This window comes from Rutidosis leptorrhynchoides, chromosome 11 (genome assembly GCF_046630445.1).
Source record: "Rutidosis leptorrhynchoides isolate AG116_Rl617_1_P2 chromosome 11, CSIRO_AGI_Rlap_v1, whole genome shotgun sequence".
In the NCBI taxonomy this organism is placed as follows: Eukaryota; Viridiplantae; Streptophyta; class Magnoliopsida; order Asterales; family Asteraceae; genus Rutidosis; species Rutidosis leptorrhynchoides.
Window position 1 is genome coordinate 289,019,074 of NC_092343.1, and position 24,744 is coordinate 289,043,817.

The following is a 24,744-nucleotide window of genomic DNA, read 5'->3' on the forward strand; positions in this document are numbered from 1 at the left end:
AAAATGATGTTTTACAAGCGGGGCCCACACGACCCAAAATACAAGTTTAATACAAGTTTAGAGTTTCGACCACCAAAAAGTTTAAGTTCTAAACTACACAATGAGCATGGCGTTTGGGATTAAACTACCCAACTACCGGTCAAACTCCAAGAGCTACTAAAGCCAAAAGCGTCCCCTAGCATCAAGCGGGATCTCTAGTCCAATACGATGCCCTTACCCTTGTCCAAAACCGAACCTATAAAATGGTAAACAACGAGAGGGTAAGCAAAGCTTAGTGAATGCAATAATTATACGAATACATATATAATTATATCTACTTGCATACACTTACACAAACCGCAAATATGCTAGCAACACAATTAGCTTATCGTCACATTAACAAGCTATAATCTCCAATACCACAAGCTAGCAACAACCGCATAATAATATAACTCGAAATGATATAATATGCTTACAACACAAGTAACCATGGTCGACCAATAGTACAAGGGAACGGCGCTCGCGAAAACGCCATCGATGTTCATAACATCCATTAGGGCACTTAACACCTCGCACCACTAACCCCTAGGGTGGCACCTTAACACCTCGGCACATCACCCCGAGTGGCATCTTAACACCTCGATGCAACACTCATTATTTTACGGAGTGGTGTCTTAACACCTCGACACTACACTCCTAGGTGGCATCTTAACACCTCGATGCTACACCCGAGTGGCATCTTAACACCTCGATGCTACACCCTTCACGTGAAACGTGGTGTCTTAACACCTCGACACTACACCTTTCACGCTACAACAAATAGATACATTATATACATACGCATATAATTATTCCACTCACCTTAACAATTAGATGACGATTTCAACTTCCACAAGCTTCAAAGCAAAGTACCTAATATAATAAGTACTTGATCAACACACAAGCTAAGTGGACTCAATACTAACACTTACACATGAGCATTTAATGACTTAATGTATTAAATCGCCCATTTATACCAAAACCGCCCAATTAAAGTCAAGACCACCACTAATCACTTAAAAGCTAGTGATTAAGGTCCAACAACACCAACTAATACATAGTTAGGGTAATTCATACCCATCTTTCCAAACTAGGTCAATTTATTACCCAAATAACCATTTTAAGACAACACACCCATTTCGGGTCATCCACTAACTAACCAACACCCATTTACTAAATAACTAGGTGTGTTAGCAATTAACTCACCAATTAGGGTTCATAAACATCATTTAATACTTTGAAACCCTAGACTAGTCACCAATTAGTATTCAAGACTCAATTTTACCCAAGAACACCCAAAATCACTAATAATGGGTTTTGTGTTCATCATTTACTCAAACCCTAACCCTTACACTAAATCAAAGTAAGGAAAATAAAATTAGAACATACCGCAACTACCACAACGAAGCTAGAGATAAGATGAACTACTTTAATGCTTGAACTTTAACCCAAAACAAGCTCCTTCCTCTTGGATTTAAGCTTTCTCTCTCAAAAATCACAATCTCTCTCTAGAATTAAAGTTAAAGTGATAAGGTTGTTGATAATGGAGTAATGGTGCTCCACAAACTGACCTATCTGTCTTTAACCCGTCCATAAGTGAATTTACCAAAATGCCCATCAAAATATCTGATTTAAAAAGCTGGAACTCGGCTACAGTAACGGTGCGCGGCGCGCTCCCTTTAGTGTGCGCGGCGCGCACTAGGCTCAGCTCACTCAGTGACTTCTGTTTAACTGCACAACATCACCCACACTCTATGTAACATATTTACACTGCTGTACAAACTGATTAGGGTCTTACAACTCTCCCCCACTTATTCGGATTGCGTCCTCGCAATCCAAGCTGCATGACAAGAGGGAAGATATACCAACACGAACTCTTCGGGCTCCCAAGTAAACTCGGAACCTATACTTCGACGCCATTGGACTTTAAAAGTCCTCACCTCTTTATTTCTCAATTTTTAACCTTTTCATCGAGTATAGCAACCGGCTCCTCAACATACTCCAACTTGTTATTTAGCTCAATCTCGTCTAACGACACCCAAGATGAATCATCCGCAAGACACTTACGGAGATGGGAAACATGAAAGGTATTATGGATCCCTGCAAGTTCTTCGGGTAATTCCAAACGATACGCGACTTCACCAACACGAGCTAAAACTTTAAAGGGACCAATAAACCGAGGAGCTAACTTTCCCCGTTTTCGAAATCGAATAATACCCTTCCATGGCGAAACCTTAAGCATCACCATATCGCCTTCTTGAAATTCGATCGTTCGTCTACGTTTGTCGGCATACGACTTTTGTCTATCTTGAGCCTTTCTTAAATGTTCCCGAATAATATCAATCTTGTTATTCGTCTCTAAAACCAAATCGGTACTCCCGATTTCTCTTTGACCCACTTCTCCTCAACAAATGGGAGTTCGACACCTCCGCCCATATAGCATCTCATAAGGTGGCATCCCGATACTAGTGTGATAACTATTATTGTACGAGAATTCCACCAAAGGCAAATGCTCGTCCCAACTACCACCGAAATCAATAATGCACGCCCGTAACATATCTTCCAAAGTTTGGCTCGTACGTTCGGTTTGACCGTCCGTTTGAGGATGATACGCCGTGCTCAACTTCAATTGTGTACCCATATCCTCATGAAACTTTTCCCAAAATCGAGATGTAAAACGGGTATCTCAATCCGAAATAATAGATATAGGAACCCCATGTCGAGCGACCACTTCCTTGATAAACAACTTAGCCAAGGTCTCCGACGATATCGCTTCTTTAATGGGAAGAAACAAAGCACTTTTCGTCAACCAATCAACTATTGCCCAAATCGAGTGAAATTGGGTCCTCGCCGTCTTAGGTAACTTCGTGATGAAATCCATGGTAATGTGCTCCCATTTCCATTTCGGGATTTCTAACGGTTGCAACTTACCATACGGCTTTTGGTGCTCAGCTTTAACTTGCAAACAAGTAACACATTGTTCAACATATTTTACAACATCACGCTTCATGCCCGGCCACCAATAATCTTTCTTCAAGTCAAGATACATTTTCGTCGCGCCCGGATGAATGGAATATTTTGACTTATGTGCTTCATCAAGTAGCACTCGTCGGTAATCACCCATCTTAGGCACCCACACCCTTCTTTGGAAAGACAACAAACCACGCGGACCCATAGTAATAAACTTCGATTGGCCCACGATTCGCTCTGTATGCTTGTTGTGAACATAAGCCTCTATTTGAATCTCACCAAGCTTTTCAAGAAAATCGTTGGTAATAATCAAACGTAACGATCCAACTCGTATCGCCGGATGTTGACTCTTTCGACTCAATGCATCCGCGACCACATTCGCCTTGCCCGGATGATAAAGTATTTCACAATCATAATCTTTCACCACATCCATCCATGTACGTTGCCGATAATTCAAATCTCGTTGAGTGAAAAGATGTTTCAAGTTCTTGTGATCCGAATAAATCGTACATTTGACACCATACAAGTAGTGGCACCAAATTTTCAACGCATGCACAACCGCCGCCATTTCAAGATCATGAGTCGGGTACCTCGTTTCGTGTTCCTTTAATTGTCGAGAGGCATACGCGATGACTTTACCCCTTTGCATAAGAACACACCCGAGCCCATTTAAGGAGGCATCACAATAAACCACCATGTCTTCAACACCTTCCGGTAACACTAACACCGGAGCTTGACACAACTTCTCTTTTAACAATTGAAAAGCAATTTCTTGCTCGTTCTCCCAAACAAACCTCGCATTCTTCCTTGTCAATTTCGTCAATGAAGAAGCGATCTTAGAAAAATCTTGGATAAACCGACGATAATAACCGGCCAATCCGAGAAAACTTCGGATTTCCGTAGGCGTAGTCGGTTGGTTCCAATCCTTCACCATCTCGATCTTCCCCGGATCTACTTGGATACTGCTTTCATTCACAATATGACCAAGGAATTGAACTTCCCTTAGCCAAAACTCACATTTGGAGAACTTTGCATACAACTTCTCCTTTCTTAACATCTTCAAAACTTCACGCAAATGACGTTCATGTTCGTTCTTACTTTTCGAGTAGACTAGTATGTCGTCGATGAACACTATTACTGACTTGTCCAACATAGGTTGGCACACTCGGTTCATAAGATCCATGAATGCCGCCGGTGCATTCGTAAGACCAAAGGGCATAACTACAAACTCATAATGCCCGTAACACGTTCGAAAAGCCGTTTTCTCTATGTCTTCCTCACGGACCCGCATTTGGTGATAGCCGGACCGTAGGTCGATTTTGGAGAAATAGGTCGCACCTTGAAGTTGATCAAACAAATCGTCAATCCTAGGTAACGGATAACGATTCTTGATCGTCACTTTATTCAACTCGCGGTAATCGATGCACATCCGCATGCTACCATCCTTCTTCTTCACAAATAACACCGGTGCGCCCCACGGCGAGGCACTCGGTCGGATAAAACCCTTCTCAAGCAACTCTTGAATTTGATTCAACAACTCTTGCATCTCCGTTGGTGCTAAACGATAAGGAGTTTTAGCAATGGGGGTAGCCCCCGGAACCAACTCGATGCGGAATTCAACTTGTCTTTCCGCCGGAACACCCGGTAATTCATCCCGAAAAACGTCTTTAAATTCACTAACCACCGGAATTTCATGAATGGGTGGTGGCTCATTACGAGTATCAACAACATGAGCAAGGAAAGCCATGCCACCGGTAACAACGGAATGACGTGCCCGTGCAAAAGTGCATATCGGCACCGGTCTTCTTCTCTTATCACCATGAATAATCAATTCTCCCCCACTTGGGGTCTTCACACGAATAAACTTATCATGGCATGCAATATCGGCTCTATAATGATCGAGTCAATCCATACCAACGACAATATCAAAATCGCCCAAGGTCATTGGAATGAGATCAATTTTAAAAGTTTCGGCACCAAAAACATCATCACAATTCTTACACACATCAACCACTAGCACCGTCTTGCCGTCCGCTATTTCAACTTCTACCGGACGACTTAACTTAGCTAACGGTCTATCAAGTTTAGGCACAAATTTAGGAGACACAAACGACAAATTTGCACCGCTATAAAAAAGAATCCTCACCGGATTAGAATTAACCATGAAAGTACCTGAGACAACTTCGTTCGATTGTTTGGTTTCATCATTAGTCATCAAGTAGTTGCGACCCCTAGCCGTACCCGCCGCTTTCTCTAACCGCTTCACATCAACATTTCGCAAATCGGGACACTCCGGCTTCTTATGCCCCTATTTGCCGCAATTAAAACAAGTGATTTTGTTTCCGAAAGATGGTTTTGGACACTCACGAGCCATATGACACGGTTGCCCACAATTGTAACACGTGTAAGAAAACCCACCGGTTGTACCCTTCTTCGCACTATTAACACTTTCGGCCCCCCTCTTGCTCTTGCTCTTCTTGCTTGAGGCGTTAGAGTAACTGGAACCTTCAAACTTTCTTTTGGAAAACACGAAATCACTCTTTCTTGGAACCTCCGGCTCAAAACCCCGAGCCAACTCAAACAATTCATCAAAAGTCTTAGCCATACCCCGACTAATCTTCCCCTTGTACTCATCATTCAAAGTACGGTAGAAATCCTTCATGAGCTTATGATCATCCCCAACATATTCCGGGCAAAAACGAGTCTTTGCCAAGAATGTAGACTTGAGGGTAACCAAATCCATGGAACCTTGTTGCAAATGGTGCAACTCATCCCAGATTCTATCGAGGTCGGAAGAAGTTCGGTATTCTTTGAAAAACTCTTTCTTGAAGTCTTCCCAAGTCAAACCCATACATTGTTCTTCACCATACAAGTTGATTTTATCGTCCCACCACAACTTAGCTTCTTCGCGTAACATGCTAGAACCATACCTCGTCTTCTTTTCGGGAGGACATTCCGCGGTATGGAAAGCTCCCTCAATATCGGAGATCCAACATGTACTTTTCAAGGGATCTCGCACCCCATTAAACATCGGGGGTTGAGCATCCTTGAAGTTCTTGTAGTGGAAGTCCCGCCTTCCTTCACCCCCTTCACCACGAGGATAGATATTCCTAGCATCAAGGGCCTCTTCAATAGTGGCCTTCATTCGTTCATTAATCATTTCGGTCACTTGCCCATCGACCGACTCTTGGAAGACCTTACGAACGTCCGCAAGAAAATCCGCTTTTAACTTCTTAAAGACGGCCTCAACCTTGATCGAGAACTCGGCGTCCTCACTTGTACTTCCGTTATCATGTCCGGGACCGTTTCTCGTCTTCATTCTATAAAACGAATTAGGTTAAACCACGAAACGAAAGGACAATTTACATAAATACATACATATATGCCACACTACCCCATCTTGCTCAACAATCGTCGTACATTGCTCGTTTGACCCGATTTGCACTCTTAGTAATGGTAGCTAGTCATTACTACGTGAGCACGTCGCGCTAACTCGCTAGTACAACGTCCATCTTGCTTGATGATTGCTAAACACAACACAAACAAATAGCGCATGATTAGTTCACATAAACCTATGCACTAACCATCCCGATCCGACCCAAAGTCCTACAAGTCCCGCATACACGCGCACACAAAAGTCTAAGTCTAGGAGCCTATCTCAAGTCACCTAAATCCCTTAGACCATGCTCTGATACCACTTGTAACAACCCAACCAGATAACCGACCATAAACAGTCCAAAAAAAAAAAAAAAATTTAAAAGCTGCTGGACAGGGGAGTGCGCGGCGCGCATCCCCTGTAGTGCGCGGCGAGCACAGAGCACTCCAGCTTCTGTCCGAACTGTTTTTAACACACAAAAAGATGGACCACTTCCCGACATTTTTAGACCGAACGCTTTTCACAACAAACTTATATATGTAAAACTAACACGAATCAAACATAAAAATGATGTTTTACAAGCAGGGCCCACACGACCCAAAATACAAGTTTAATACAAGTTTAGAGTTTCGACCACCAAAAAGTTTAAGTTCTAAACTACACAATGAGCATGGCGGTTGGGATTAAACTACCCAACTACCGGTCAAACTCCAAGAGCTACTAAAGCCAAAAGCGTCCCCTAGCATCAAGCGGGATCTCTAGTCCAATACGATGCCCTTACCCTTGTCCAAAACCGAACCTATAAAATGGTAAACAACGAGAGGGTAAGCAAAGCTTAGTGAATGCAATAATTATATGAATACATATATAATTATACCTACTTGCATACACTTACACAAACCGCAAACATGCTAGCAATACAATTAGCTTATCGTCACATTAACAAGCTATAATCTCCAATACCACAAGCTAGCAACAATCGCATAATAATATAACTCGAAATGATATAATATGCTTACAACACAAGTAACCATGGTCGACCAATAGTACAAGGGAACGGCGCTCGCGAAAACGCCATCGGTGTTCATAACATCCATTAGGGCACTTAACACCTCGCACCACTAACCCCTAGGGTGGCACCTTAACACCTCGGCACATCAACCCGAGTGGAATCTTAACACCTCGATGCAATACTCATTATTTTACGGAGTGGTGTCTTAACACCTCGACACTACACTCCTAGGTGGCATCTTAACACCTCGATGCTACACCCGAGTGGCATCTTAACACCTCGATGCTACACCCTTCACATGAAACGTGGTGTCTTAACACCTCGACACTACACCTTTCACACTACAACAAATAGATACATTATATACATACGCATATAATTATTCCACTCACCTTAACAATTAGATGACGATTTCAACCTCCACAAGCTTCAAAGCAAAGTACCTAATATAATAAGTACTTGATCAACACACAAGCTAAGTGGACTCAATACTAACACTTACACATGAGCATTTAATGACTTAATGTATTAAATCGCCCATTTATACCAAAACCGCCCAATTAAAGTCAAGACCACCACTAATCACTTAAAAGCTAGTGATTAAGGTCCAACAACACCAACTAATACATAATTAGGGTAATTCATACCCATCTTTTCAAACTAGGTCAATTTATTACCCAAATAACATTTTAAGACAACACACCCATTTCGGGTCATCCACTAACTAACCAACACCCATTTACTAAATAACTAGGTGTGTTAGCAATTAACTCACCAATTAGGGTTCATAAACATCATTTAATACTTTGAAACCCTAGACTAGTCACCAATTAGTATTCAAGACTCAATTTTACCCAAGAACACCCAAAATCACCAATAATGGGTTTTGTGTTCATCATTTACTCAAACCCTAACCCTTACACTAAATCAAAGTAAGGAAAATAAAATTAGAACATACCACAACTACCACAACGAAGCTAGAGATAAGATGAACGACTTTAATGCTTGAACTTTAACCCAAAACAAGCTCCTTCCTTTTGGATTTAAGCTTTCTCTCTCAAAAATCACAATCTCTCTCTAGAATTAAAGTTAAAGTGATAAGGTTGTTGATAATGGAGTAATGGTGCTCCACAAACTGACCTATCTGTCTTTAACCCGTCCATAAGTGAATTTACCAAAATGCCCATCAAAATATCTGATTTAAAAAGCTGGAACCCGGCTACAGTAAGGGTGCGCGACGCGCTCCCTTTAGTGTGTGCGGCGCGCACTAGGCTCAGCTCACTCAGTGACTTCTGTTTAACTGCACAACATCACCCACACTCTATGTAACATATTTACAGTGCTGTACAAACTGATTAGGGTCTTACATTGCGTCTTCAAATCGTCGTTTCTTCTTTTGTCTTCGCACTTATTTATTTAAACGATTATTACATAAAAATAGAACAATAGTAACTAAAAGCTTTACATATTGAAAGGATATTGATACTAAATATATGTTCCTTTTTAGCATTATCATGAACCTCGACTATAAAGCTCACTTCACATATAGGTGGATTTGATGGACTTGTGTAATAGGTCCAATTGGCACGGTTGTGCGTTTTGGTTGACCACCTTTGGCGAGGTGCACACTTCGTGTGTACGTTATCACATGGGCTTGTGATGTGGAGTTATATAATCCCGATGGCGAGGGATTGGTATTTGAGATGCGGATGAGTAACCCCGATGATGTGGATTTTTATAATCCCGGGACCGTGGGTTTGATTTGGGAGGTGAATCACGTGTGGTGCGGATTCACGATGACAAGTGTATATTCGATCATCATATTGAGGTAGTGGTCACGTGTGGTGCGGATTCACTAAGGCTCGTGTAGTTTCGGCCAACCTCAATGTTGTTGTGGCATTGAAGATAGTAGTCTCGTGTGGTGCGGATTTACTAAGGCTTGTGTAGTTCGGCCAATCTTCATTTGGTATTGGGTTAAGGGATTAACCTTGGGCGGTTTACGCTTTGTTATATATATATATATATATATATATATATATATATATATATATATATATATATACACACACACACACACATATATATATATATATATATATACACACACATACACATACACACACACACACACATATATATATATATATATATATATATATATATATATATATATATATATATATATATATATATTGATGGATTGTTGTGATGTAGCTAACCCTCCGGGTGTAGCTTATTGGCGTTGTACATATCGTCATTGGTGTACTTACATTGTTGATATTATTAGCTTGTTGTATAGCGATCGTATGGTATGCTTATATTAGCTTGCCTTTATGCTTGGATGCTCCGGTATGTGCTATTTGATTATTATTGTGTGGCGTGTCCATGTTATGCATATATTGAAGGTATTTCATATGCCCGAGAGACATAATTAATTATTGTGGCCAATATGTTATGATCCAAGTCGGGTCATACCCAATAACAAACCGTCAACACTTTTATGTATTTATTTTAATGAGTGGATCCTTAAATTAAATACTTGACACTTAGACTTTAGAATTTGGTATTCTAAAGATGAAATGCAAGAAATAATTATTTGGATAATTATAAGTGCAAGTTTAATTATTAGTATGATTAAACTTATATGTGTGTGCTATAATTTTATAAAGTGGTTTATAAAATTGTATTTAAATGTGTAAGTAACATATACATATATCTTTATAAGTGGTTTATAAATATATATATATATATATATATATATATATATATATATATATATATATATATATATATATATATATATATATATATATATATATGTGCATGTAATTTTAAATAAAGAGTGCATGGATATTGATATTAAAAGAAAGCAAAAAAAAAAAAAAAAAGGTTAATAAAAGGGGACGGTTTTGGGGACTCCAAGGAGGGCCTCCCCATGCTTGCTTTTAATCAATACACACTCTACCTTATGCATGCTTGCACAACTTCTCACACACACTTGAATACTTGCATTTTTGAGCTAACAAAATACTCTTCCTCCTCCCTCCCATTTTGGCCGATTTTTGGAGCAAGAACAAGGGATTATTTGGTTGATTTTGCTAGTCAAGAAGTGTCTTAAAAATCCTAACCAAAGAAGGGTGTTGATACAAAGGTTTGTGGGTATCAAAGGCTTGAGGTTTCAAGTAAGAAACTAGCTTCTTCATCATCTCCACTTTCTTGTTTCTTCAACCTCCATTTTAGGAGAAGGTATAAACCCTAAACTAGCTCTATTTACATTTTAGTATATTTTCAAGACTAGATCTATGAAATGGAATACATTTAAAAGGTTAAAATATACATGCAAACACTTGAAATTGCTTCCGCTTACTCTATGTTTTAGGCCGAAATATATACATATACAAAATGGGTTTTGTGAATTGTTTACATGTGGTATTCCATCAATGGTATCAGCACCAAAGTCTTGTTAATATACTTCTTGTTTTTGGCTTGTAAACTCATTTATTTTACAATCTACTAACATGCATGAAAGTAGAATGGAAAAATCATGAGTTTTGGGTGGTTGTTTGGTTTGGCCGAATTATTGGGGTCCCAAAAGTGGGTTTGGGACTTCAAGTTTGGCCAAGTTTGTTGTTATGTTATTGTTCACAATCGAGCCTAGACCATGTGGTTGTATGTTTGAATGATTTGGTTGTTATTCATGATTGTAACATTCATTCATATGGTTTGTATTAATTTGTAATAATTTTGTAATTTTGGTTTGTAATAAGTTGTAAGTAAATCTTGTAATTTTTCATGTAATTTATTCTATTTGTTTGTAAAAATAGAATAGGTTGTTATTTCATTTTCTAGAAAAATTGTATTAGGATATAATTTTGTAAAGAGAAAATGAAGAATCAAGAAGAAGGTTACAAGTTGGAGCTCTTGAAGATTACAAGATTAAGTGGGAGATTTTGCTTAAAATCTCTTACTTTCCTTTACCCTTACCGGTGACATTTGTTTTTTGGCTAAACAAATGTCCACCTAAATGGCTCCCGATTGTGAACATATTTTATTTTGCATGCTTGTATGGTTTTGTGTATGTGTTTGGTTGCTACAACAATTTCACATGTTTACAACTTGCAAAATACATTATAAAAGGTTATAATAAAACATAACAAAATGACACTAATAATTGGTTATTAGATCTAAATAAAATGGTTTATTTAAAAGGTAATGATATGGTTTATAACTAGTAATTGGTTTACTAAAAGGACATGAAAATAGGTTTTTCATAAAACACTACACACCAAATGCATGTTGGTGTATAGCATTTTGTTTTCTAAAACTAGAATGTAGAAAACTTAAAATTCCTTTAACTAAAACAAGGTAAACAAGTTAAACGCCATCCTTTTGTATGAACACTTAGACATATTAGGAAACTCTTGATGGGATAAAGGTCACCTAACCGTCATGAGCGAACTAATATGAATAAGGTACACTTCGCATACATGTGGGATAAAGGTCACCTAACCACTTGTATGTTAAGTCTACATGTTTGCACAAGTAGGACGACTTGATTTGGGAATCATGAACTTAGGGTCACCGAAGCATGAGGAACAAATAGGCGTTGATGGGATTAATATGCCATGCAAAAGGATTGCATGATCCCATAAAATTAGAAGTTGCAAAAGGATTGCAATTGTCATTATGACTACCTAGCTAAATCAAATGACGGGATAAAGGTCACCTAACCGAAATTTGATTTACCGATGGATTCTAATATTTAATAAAACAAATTAAAAGGGTATTGTTTATTAAATCTAAAATCGATACTTAAAATGAACTTTGTTGAATTTTGTAGATGGCCGCTAATAACAACAACAACATGCAAAACGCACCACTTAACATGAACAACCTATCGTTACGGTCTCTCCTTGAGAAAGACAAACTCAACCATACCAACTTTATGGATTGGTTCCGCAATCTTCGGATTGTCCTCAAACAAGAGGATAAAGCGTATGTACTTGAGGACCCCATTCCCGATCAACCGGATGAGAATGATGCGGTGGCAATGGCCTCTTACGATAAGTATTGCCACGACTCCCTTCAAGTCTCATGCCTAATGCTTGGGACTATGATACCCGAACTCCAAAAGGATTTCGAGCATCATAGTGCATACGACATGATAACACAATTAAAGGAGATGTTCCTTCAACAAGCGCGTGTCGAGCGCTTCGAGACGGTTCGGGCGCTACATGCTTGTCGTATGGACGATACCCAATCGGTTTCATCTTATGTGCTTAAGATGAAGAGCCTTATTGATCATGCTAACCGTCTTAACCTAAACATATCAAATGAGTTAGCCACCGATCTTATCCTTAACTCCCTATCAAAAAGGTTTGATCAATTTGTAATTAATTACAATATGAATGAGATGGATAAGAGCATAGGTGAGCTTCACGGTATGCTTAGAACGGCGGAAACTAGCATGGGTAAAAGGGCTTTACCCGTGTTAGCAATCGATCAAGGTGGGTCAAAAGGTAACACCTCTAAGCCAAAGGTGGCCAAGAGAAAAGGACCCGCCCATCAAGGCAAAGGGAAAGGGAAGATGGTTACCCCAACCATCAACAAGGCTAAGAAGCAAAAGGTAGCCGAGAAGGCAAACCCCAAAGAAGACCCATGCTTCGGTTGCGGTGAGATGGGTCATTGGAAACGAAACTGTCCGGTCTATCTTAAGGAGTTGAAGGACAAGAGGGATGCAGGGCAAACCTCAGGTAATATATATATGGTATATATAGAGCTTAGTATTACTTCTTCTAATACATGGGTATTTGACACTGGATGTGGAACTCATATTTGCAATTCTTTGCAGGGGTTCAAAAGAAGTGATCATAAGGCGGGAACATCAAGTCTCTATATGGGCAATGGTGCAAAGGTGCATGTTAAAGCTCAAGGAGATTTTATTTTGAAGCTTCCAAGCGAATTGGAACTTATTTTAGAAAATGTTTTGTATGCTCCGGATTTGTGTAGAAACATTATTTCTATTTCTCGCTTAAAACAATGTGGTTACATTGTTAATTTTATTGATGATGATATTCATGTTTCTAAAGATAATGTATTCTATTTCAAGGCTTCACCTTCAAATGGAATTTATGAATTGGTTCATGATGACGCATCATCGAGCTCTATATACCATACTAGCACCAAGAAACTCAAAAAGGATTTGAGTGATTCCTATTTATGGCATTGTCGCCTTGGTCACATAAACAAGAACCGAATGCATACACTTCAAAAGAATGGACTTTTGAAATCAAATGAAATGGATTCATTTGATGTATGTGAATCTTGTTTACAAGGCAAGATGACTAAAGCACCTTTCAAAGGGACTTATGAGAGGGCTAAAGATTTATTGGGATTAATACATTCGGATGTATGTGGACCCTTTAAACCCATGACTAGGAATGGTGAAAGATACTTTGTTACTTTCATTGATGACCTTAGTCGTTTCGGATATGTCTATTTATTAAGACACAAGGACGAAACGTTTGAAGCATTCAAAGAATATCAAAACGAAGTACAAAATCAACTCAATAAGACAATTAAGGTACTACGTACCGATAGAGGAGGTGAATACCTAAGCGATGCCTTCCAAGATCATCTTAGGAGTTGTGGGATTATCTCACAACTTACTCCACCCGGAACACCCCAACTTAATGGAGTTTCCGAAAGGAGGAACCGAACCCTAATGGATATGGTTCGATCTATGATGGCAAGAAGCTCGTTACCTCTATCATTTTGGGGTTATTGTCTAAGCTCCGCGGCTCGTATTTTAAATATGGCCCCAACCAAGAAAGTGGAACGAACTCCTCATGAGATGTGGTTTGGAAAACCTCCTTCTCTTTCATACTTGAAAGTATGGGGATGTGAAGCTTATCCTAAGCGTTATGTAGCGAATAAGCTACATGCTCGATCCACAAAGTGTATCTTCATAGGATATCCCAAAGATGACATGGGATATTACTTCTATGATCCATCCGAGCAAACGGTATTTGTTGCTTGAAAGGCGAAATTCCTTGAAACCAAGTTCCTTATGGAAGGTGATGGTGAAAGGAAGATAGATCTTGTAGAGGTACAAGATCAAGCCGATGATACACAATTGGTTGGCACTAGTACTCAACATGAGGATGTTGAAAATGATCAAGTGGATGATCAAAGTACACAAGACGTTCAAAGATCTAGTAGGATTAGTAATCCTCCCGAGAGATATGGGTTTCTCGTGGATGGTTGCTATACGGTTGATTTGGATGAACCGACAAACTACAAAGATGCTTTATCAAGGATTGATAAAGATAAATGGCAGGAAGCCATGAACGCCGAGATGCAATCCATGTATGAAAACCAAGTTTGGCAACTTGTTGTGCAACCTCCTAGCTCCAAGCTAGTTGATTGCAAATGGCTTTTCAAGAAGAAAACCGACATACATGGAAACTTGGATACATACAAAGCTAGACTTGTAGCAAAAGGTTTCACTCAAACTCAAGGGGTTGATTATGATGAAACTTTCTCGCCAGTGGCAATGCTAAAGTCTATTAGGATATTATTTGCCATTGCTGCTCACTATGACTATGAAATATGGCAAATGGATGTCAAAACCGCTTTCCTAAATGGATATCTTGAGGAAGATGTCTATATGGTACAGCCCGAAGGTTTTGTTGATCCGAAAAATCCTAAAAAGGTATGCAAGTTAAAGAAGTCAATCTACGGATTGAAACAAGCATCTAGAATGTGGAATCATCGCTTTAATGAAGAGGCAAAGAAATTTGGCTTCATTAAAAATGGTGATGAAGCTTGTGTGTACAAGAAGGCTAGTGGGAGCTCTATAATGTTCCTTGTGCTATATGTGGATGATATATTATTGTTTGGGAATGATATTACCACAATGCAAGAAGTCAAAACTTGGCTAAAGAGTTGCTTCTCTATTAAGGATCTTGGAGAAGCACAATACATATTGGGGATTGAGATCTATAGGAATAGATCCAAGAGATTGATAGGTTTAAGTCAAAGTGCATACATTGATAAAATCTTGAAAAGGTTCAAGATGGAAAACTCTAAGAAAGGTTTGGTACCTATTCAAAAGGGAACCATTATCAGTTCATCTCAGTGTCCTACCACAAAAGATGAGCAAGAGAGAATGAAGAAAGTCCCATACGCATCTGCTATTGGGTCTATCATGTATGCAATGATATGTACTAGACCGGATGTGTCATGCGCCCTAAGCCCGACAAGTAGATACCAGAATAACCCGGGAAATAGTCATTGGACTGCGGTTAAATGTATATTGAAATACCTTAGAAGGACTAAGGATATGTTTCTAATATATGGGTCTGGTGAAGAGGAACTCGCTGTAAAAGGTTACGTGGACGCGAGTTTCTAAACTGATCGAGATGACTCTCGATCACAATCCGGTTATGTCTTCATGTTAAATGGTGGTGCAGTCTCTTGGAAGAGCTCTAAACAGGAAGTTGTTGCGTTATCCACTACAGAGTCGGAGTACATTGCCGCCTCACTGGCAGCTCAGGAAGCTGCATGGATGAAGAAATTCATCGACGACTTAGGAGTGGTCCCTTCCATTCAGGACCCTCTTGAGATCTTTTGTGACAACGAGGGTGCGATTGCTCAAATCAAGGAACCTCGTGCTCATCAAAAGACTCGTCACATTGAGCAGAGATTCAACTACATTAGGGATGAGGTTGAAAAAGGAAAGATATGTATTCACAAAGTTCACACAGATCAAAATTTTGCGGATCCACTCACGAAGCTTTTACATGGGCCAAAACATGAGGGACATGTTTGTGCACTAGGGCTTCGATATTCTAGTGATTGGAATTGATCTATTTTAAGTATTGTAACGGAACGAATTAGTTCAAACTCATTAATATAATTATGGTATTAATTTAATTATGAGTCATGTTCCAATTTTGCATATTTTATCCATGAATAAACTATTATTCTAAATTCCGTAGTTGATCACATTTGTGGGAACAAGTGTGAGGTCTAGACTATTATGAACTTGGATTGGTTAACATTCAAATGGTGAATGTGGGGCAAGGTTGCAACCAAGGTTCATAGATATTTGTGGGACACAAATATTGGAAGACCCGCTCTCAAGATTTACTATATGGAGCCTTTGTGGTTGATCACATGTAATCTTGAGTAAAGGAGAATATCATTATATCCTCTGACCTGAGACACATATTGGGTTCGGATATTCACCGAATATTGTGCCTTGATTCTTTCCTTCGCTATTCTGAAATATGGTAGTACATAAGGGAGGCTTCAGGTATGGTACAAGGTGTAGTGTCTAGGACGTATGTAGTCAAGATGGAATTTGTCCCTCTTATTCGTTGAGAGTCGGATGTCTACGGCCTGATAAAGTTAAATCTATAAGAGAGTGATCATTCTATGTCTCTTGGATTTGACATGACATCTAGGACGAAAGGATATATTGAAAGATTCACCTAATCATATTCGAGATGGGAACTCAAAAGGGATGATGTTATTGAATGGCACTAAGTCATAACACATTGGGGGTGATGGACGGTCGTTAGGTGGTATCCGTCACTTGCATTAATTCCTTATGTTTCTCGTGCAAGTGGGAGATTGAAGGTATTTCATATGCCCGAGAGACATAATTAATTATTGTGGCCAATATGTTATGATCCAAGTCGGGTCATACCCAATAACAAACCGTTAACACTTTTATGTATTTATTTTAATGAGTGGATCCTTAAATTAAATACTTGACACTTAGACTTTAGAATTTGGTATTCTAAAGATGAAATGCAAGAAATAATTATTTGGATAATTATAAGTGCAAGTTTAATTATTAGTATGATTAAACTTATATGTGTGTGCTATAATTTTATAAAGTGGTTTATAAAATTGTATTTAAATGTGTAAGTAACATATACATATATCTTTATAAGTGGTTTATAAAGATATATATATATATATATATATATATATATATATATATATATATATATATATATATATATATATATGTGCATGTAATTTTAAATAAAGAGTGCATGGATATTGATATTAAAAGAAAGCAAAAAAAAAAAAAAAAGGGTAATAAAAGGGGACGGTTTTGGGGACTCCAAGGAGGGCCTCCCCATGCTTGCTTTTAATCAATACACACTCTACCTTATGCATGCTTGCACAACTTCTCACACACACTTGAATACTTGCATTTTTGAACTAACAAAATACTCTTCCTCCTCCCTCCCATTTTGGCCGATTTTTGGAGCAAGAACAAGGGATTATTTGGTTGATTTTGCTAGTCAAGAAGTGTCTTAAAAATCCTAACCAAAGAAGGGTGTTGATACAAAGGTTTGTGGGTATCAAAGGCTTGAGGTTTCAAGTAAGAAACTAGCTTCTTCATCATCTCCACTTTCTTGTTTCTTCAACCTCCATTTTAGGAGAAGGTATAAACCCTAAACTAGCTCTATTTACATTTTAGTATATTTTCAAGACTAGATCTATGAAATGGAATACATTTAAAAGGTTAAAATATACATGCAAACACTTGAAATTGCTTCCGCTTACTCTATGTTTTAGGCCGAAATATATACATATACAAAATGGGTTTTATGAATTGTTTACATGTGGTATTCCTTCATATATATGGATGTAGTATACTTTCACTCACTAAGTGTTAGCTTACCCTCACGTTGATTACATTTTTATAGGTTCGCGAGGTGGCGGCTTGGGTAAGCATGGGGATTAGTGCTTTGCGGGTTATTTTAGAAGATTGTGCTTTAGACTTTTGATTAGGATTGGGTAGCGTTCCCAATCACCATGCTCGGTCTTTTGTTGGAAAAACTTACTAGTATCTTTTGGTTATGTCAACTGGGTCGCGGGTTGTATGCCTGTTTTGTATTTCAACTTATGTCATGTATGTTTTAAAGTTGACTAAACTTACGACTGAAAAATGAAGTTGTTTTGGAAACATAATTGGGACCTAAATGTTAATAATATTAATGTATTATAATGAAAAAAAATAAAGTATGGGTCGAAATACGACGGGTTGGGTCATTTTAAGTGGTATCAGAGCATGGTCTAGGGGATTTAGGCGACTTGAGATAGGTGCCTAGACTTAGACTTTTTTGTGTGCTTATTTGTTGCGGGACTTGTAGGAGAATGGGTCGGACGGGGATTTGGTTAGTGCCTCAGCGTGTAGGTGAACTAACTAGGATTGTGGCTTGTATCGTGATATTATTTTTGTGTGTGTCAATATCGCGTTGCGTTTGTGAATATCATTGAGCGAGATAGTCGTTGTACTAATGAGTTGAGACGGTGTGTGCACGTAATAATGACTAGCTACCATTGTTACGTGTACAAATTGTGTCTAACAAGTGATGTACGACGAATATTGAGCAAGATGGGGCGGTGTTGTGCGTGTGGTTTTATACGTTCATGATCTAATCGCTTTGCATTCTTTAGAATGGCGACGAGAAACGGGATCGAGATGAACGACGATGAGTTTAACACTAGAGTTGCGACCGCCGTGGCAGATCAATTGGGAGCGTTACTAGAAGAAATGGATAAGAAGTATTCTGAATTTCGAAGTAGTGGTGAAATGGAACGTTGTCATAAGAGCTTCATGAGGACTAAACCTCCGATGTATGACGGGAAACCGGATCCTTTGATAAGCACGACATGGATCTCGGATGTCGAAGGGTGTTTTCGCACTATTGAATGCCCTCCCGAGAAGAGGACAAGACTCGCTACTAGCTTGTTGCGGGGTAGGGCGAAGGATTGGTTTGATGGTAAAATTGATATTGTTGGTGGTGAATCGTTTATGGGGTTATCGTGGGACGATTTTAAGAAGAAATTCTTCGAGGAGTTCCGAACGCAACCCGATTTGGCGGAATTGCGTGACGAGTTGCGAAATTTGCAACAAGGTTCTATGGATTTGAATACTCTCAAGACGACCTTTATGGCGAAGGCTCATTTTTGGCCGGAGTATAATGGAAGGGATAATATGTTGATGGGTGATTTCTATCGAACTTTTAATGATGACTTGCGGAACAAAATTAGCCTTGGTCAAGTGAACTCATTCGCGGAGTTATTCGCCGTGGATAGGGGTTTCGAATCGCATTCGCAATCGATAGTTGGTGAACCTTCAAGTAAGAGAAGGGTTGTTTCGTATGGTGCTCCAAGTAAGAGAACTAAGGGTGCAAGTGTGAGCACGGGTGGTATACGAACGGGTATATCGGATTCTAGTGCGTCTAGATGTCACAATTGTGGGGTGAGAGGTCACAAGTTTTGGGAATGTTCAGTGCCAAAGGGTGATGGCACGGTGTGCTTCAATTGCCAAAGAGAAGGACATCGCAAGTCGAAGTGTCCCGAGTTAGCGGGGACGGGTGTGACGATAAGACGTTAAGGTACTTTTCGTTTTAATAAATATATCTTTTGATTTTTTATTATGTGCCAATGAGTTCGGGTTTGTTAAATGCCTTGTGTTGTGCATATTATTGTTATGGGTGACATTCCTAATGGAATTACCCTACGGTGGCGTTTGGATTGACGGACGAAGGGCGTAAGACTTGGTGCAACCAAGCATTCCTTAGTGTTTGGGAAATGTTTCTACCAAGCCGTGGGAATGGGCTTTGGTGTTTGGTTGTTAAGCGCGTGTTCGCTTTTGTATTGAGGATGGTGAACCATGAGGTTCATCGGGTGGATAGAACCCGAGAGATCGAGTGTTTGATCTCGATGTATGTTGATAATGGAGTCTACGTGACGCAATGTTAGGTGCCTCTTTCATACCTACTAGCGTGGTATTCGAATCCGATGGTGTTGCAGTCACATTGAACTTAGGGTACCGGTGAGGAACCCTTAGGTGCTTGAGTGACGGTGTGAAATTTACAAGTGATAGCAACCCGGTGATTGCTAGAGTTATACTTGTACGGTTTGGTAAGTACTTCGGTTGAAGTAGCGAAGGATAATCCGAAATCCTTCGTGTGCTTAAGGATAGAGCAAGGTATTGTGATGTGTATATTATGGAATACAAGACAGATGGATCTTGTCTTTCTTTAGCATGTTGGTTGTATGAGTCTCGGTGAGACGGAGACTGACTCGACGGTTGACTAAGTCAACAATGAGTGGATAGTGGTTTCGCGGGATACTTTTATCTCGATGATGTGGTTACGGAACAGAGTTCTAAGTGGGGGAGTTTGTACTCTCGCACGAAGATGTTCTAGTGTGTTGATATTGGACGATGCTCGTATAAATTCGAGGCTAGCATTGAGACCTACGTTGGTCGATTGTGGTAAAAGTACGGTTTGGAATAAATTGTACTTGTGGTTTTGGATTTAAATTACCACCAAGGTGGTAATGTGGTGAATCTCTTTGGGAGATAATGGACATGTTTGAAGAGAAAGGTGAGATCCCTCGGTTAAGGGATTTGCGTGTCGGATTCTCTTCTAGAGAATTAATGTTTTGTGCCTATGTACGATATAGGTGGTTCTTGCTCGATTGTGATGGCGTTGTGTACTCGTATGTTTGATGCGTGTGCAAAGATTCCAAGTGAGTGGAATGTTCCTAAGTATGTATATATACTTGTTATTTGGGGTGGATGGTTAGTGTATTCTGCTAGGATTCACTATGGTGTAGCAGGGCACGATGTTACACTACTCATTGTGATCGAGGCCAAAAGAGCGTGTGTAGGTTAGTGTTATCCGTCAGGATTCACTATGGTGTAGCAGGGCGCGATGTTACACTACTCGTTGATTGAGGCCAAAAGAGCGTGTGTGATTGGTGGGTAATGGCCGTTGACTTGGTCCGCTAACTTCATCGGGAGTAGTGTTATATCGGCATGGTATAACGTTATCAGGACATGAGAGTACCGATGGGGAATGGGAGTATCATTCTTATGTTAAGATTTGGGAAGTGAGTCTCGTGTGGTGCGGATTCACAATGACACGTGAAGATGCGATCATTCTATTGGGATAGTGACTCTCGTGTGGTTCGGATTCACTAGGGCGCGTGTATGTTCGCCAATCCCGATTGTTATTGCGATGGAGGTAGTGAGTCGCGTGTGGTGAGGATTCACTAAGGCGCGTGTAGTTTCGGCCAGCCTTCATGTTGTTAGATTTGAGAACGGATTTGAGAACTATTGGCTGTTTAAAAAGCCGATGGTTCGGCCGTGAGGACCATGTTGTGTGATTAGTGATGCATTAGCCGTGTTTTGCTCACGTACTTGCGGTAGTTGCGTATTAGCCGTTTTTGCGCACTACAAGAGATGTTAAGTGGTAAGTGTTATCCGTAAGGATTCGCTTTTGTTCCGTCTTCATCAGTTTGGTTGTTGACCTTATTTTTGGTATGTGGTTGTTATTAGCATTGTATTTGGAATTGGTACGCTAAATAGTTGATATCTCGGTACGAGATTGGTTGAGTTTTCCCGACATGAGGGATTGAGCGAGTTTTAGTGTGGATTCGATAAATAGCGGGTGCCGATTTAGTTGTTAAGGGTGACTCCTTAGGAAGAATTACCTAGAGGAGTGGAAGTATACATGGTGATTCCGCGTATTCTAAGTGATCGTTGTAGACTTCGGATGTTGTGTGCATTGCATGTCTCGGAATGCTTGCAAGTGTGTAATTGGTCAATGGAATAATCTTCGGGTTAATGAGAAATGTGGAGGAAGTCGGATTGGGACGATCGTTTGAGAACCATAGAGTGTAGGTTCGAATTGGTTAAGTGACTAGGATCACGAGGACGTGATCGAATTTAAGTGAGAGAGAGTTGTAGCACCCCGTTTTCCTCGTATATGTCCAAAGGTACGCATTTGATCTTGAGAACGTTTATGCTTGATTACGTGTGTGTTTAAAATGACTTAAGACTTTGAGTTTGGTGAGTAACTGGTAAAATGTCGCGTTCCAGGCAGGATGGTCGCGAACTGGTGTGTCGCTATACGCGACATGCAGGGTTGAAAAGCGATGGGTTGAAAACCCTCCTTCTGTCACTTTATCGCGTTCCATGTGGGTTTATCGCGTCTGGGTTATCGCGTAACGCGACAGGATGTAGCGAAACGCGACAGTCGCTGAACTGACCAATTTAACCCGTTTTTAAGGGTATCTTTTGGGGTGTTTTGGTAATTTTGCACTATGGACAGGTTTTAAGCCCCAAATCAGTTCCAAACCTTATCTCATTCTCATTTTCTCTATATCCTCTCATTTTCCAAACCCTAGTGAGAGAAAGTGAGTTTTAGAGAAAGAAAGTGGGTTTTGAGGAAGAGGAAGGTTGATTCGGGTGAAAGCTCAAGTGTTAAAGTTATTCATCTCATCAACGGCATCATTTTGGTGGTATTGGTAAGCCTCAACTCCGAATTTCATCTTTATGATTTGATATTCAAGTTAGGGTTTTGAGCTTGTTAGTTGTAAAATCCATTTAGATGAACATGAAACTATATCCAAAAATCATGGTTAAACTCAAAGTGGAAGTATGTTTTTCAAAATGGTCATCAAGACGTCGTTCTTTCGACTGAAATGAATACCTCTTACAAAAACGACTTGTAACTTATATTTCCAACTATAAACCTATACTTTTTCTGTTTAGATTCATAAAATAGAGTTCAATATGAAACCATAGCAATTTGATTCACTCAAAACGGATTTAAAACGAAGAAGTTATGGGTAAAACAAGATTGGATATTTTTTGATTGTTGTAGCTACGAGAATTATTGTAACAATTCTATACAAATCATATCCTAGCTAACTTATATTGTATTATACATGTATTATAATATATTATGTAATCTTGGGATACCATAGACACGTATGCAAATGTTTTGACATATCATATCAACCCATGTATATATATTATTTGGAACAACCATAGACACTCTATATGCAGTAATGTTTGAGTTAGCTATACAGAGTTGAGGTTGATTCCAAAAATATATATACCGATGGGCAGAGCGAAAGGACGATACAGACTCTTGAAGACATGCTACGAGCATGTGTTATTGATTTTGGAAACGGTTGAGATCGACATCTACCATTAGCAGAATTTTCCTACAACAACAGTTACCACTCGAGTATCGAAATGGCACCGTTCGAAGCACTTTATGGTAGAAAGTGCAGATCTCCAAATTGTTGGAATGAACTGGGGGATAGACAGATTACGAGTCCAGAGACAATCCAAGAAACTACAGAGAAAATCATCCAAATTCAACAACGGTTAAAAACCGCTCAGAGTCGACAAAAGAGCTACGCGGACCTTAAAAGGAAAGATATAGAATTTGAAATTGGAGAGATGGTCATGCTTAAGGTTTCGCCTTGGAAAGGCGTTGTTCGATTTGGTAAACGGGGGAAATTAAATCCAAGATACATTGGACCATTCAAGATTTTAGATCGTGTCAGACCAGTAGCCTACCGACTTGAATTACCTCAACAACTCGCCAATGTACATAATACCTTTCACGTCTCGAATCTGAAGAAGTGCTTAGCTAAAGAAGATCTCATTATTCCTTTATACGAAATTAAAATCAATGAAAAACTACAATTCATTGAAGAACCCGTCGAGATAATGGATCGTGAGGTTAAAAGGCTCAAGCAAAACAAGATACCAATCGTCAAGGTTCGATGGAATGCTCGTAGGGGAACCAAGTTCACCTGGGAGCATGAAGATCAAATGAAGCTGAAATACCCGTACCTATTTCCAGAAGATTCGTCAACACCTTCAACAGTTTAAAATTTCGGGACAAAATTTATTTAACGGGTAGGTACTGTAGTGACCCGAACTTTTCCATGTTTATATATATATATATATATATATATATATATATATATATATATATATATATATATATATATATATATATATATATATATATATATATAATTAAATTGGTATATTTACATGATTAAATGTTTTCAACATGTTAACCAATCAAACTTGTTAAGACTTGATTATTTGAAATGAGTTTCATGTAGACAATTGACCACCCAAGTTGACCGGCGATTCACGAACGTTAAAACTTGTAAAAACTATATGTTGATATATATATGGACATATATATAGTTAACATGATTTTATGATAGGTAAGTATCTCACTAGGTATATTAACAATGAGTTATATACATAAAATGAGACTATTGAATTAAGAAACTCGAAATGATATATATAACGATTATCGTTATGACAACATCTTACCAAGTACATATGTATCATATTAAGATATTGTTACACTATATTTAAAATGATAAAATGATAATTATTTATATCATTAAGTATGTTAACAATGAACTACATATGTAAAACATGACTACTAACTTAAGGATTTCAAAACGAGTTATATATATAAAGATTATCGTTGTAACG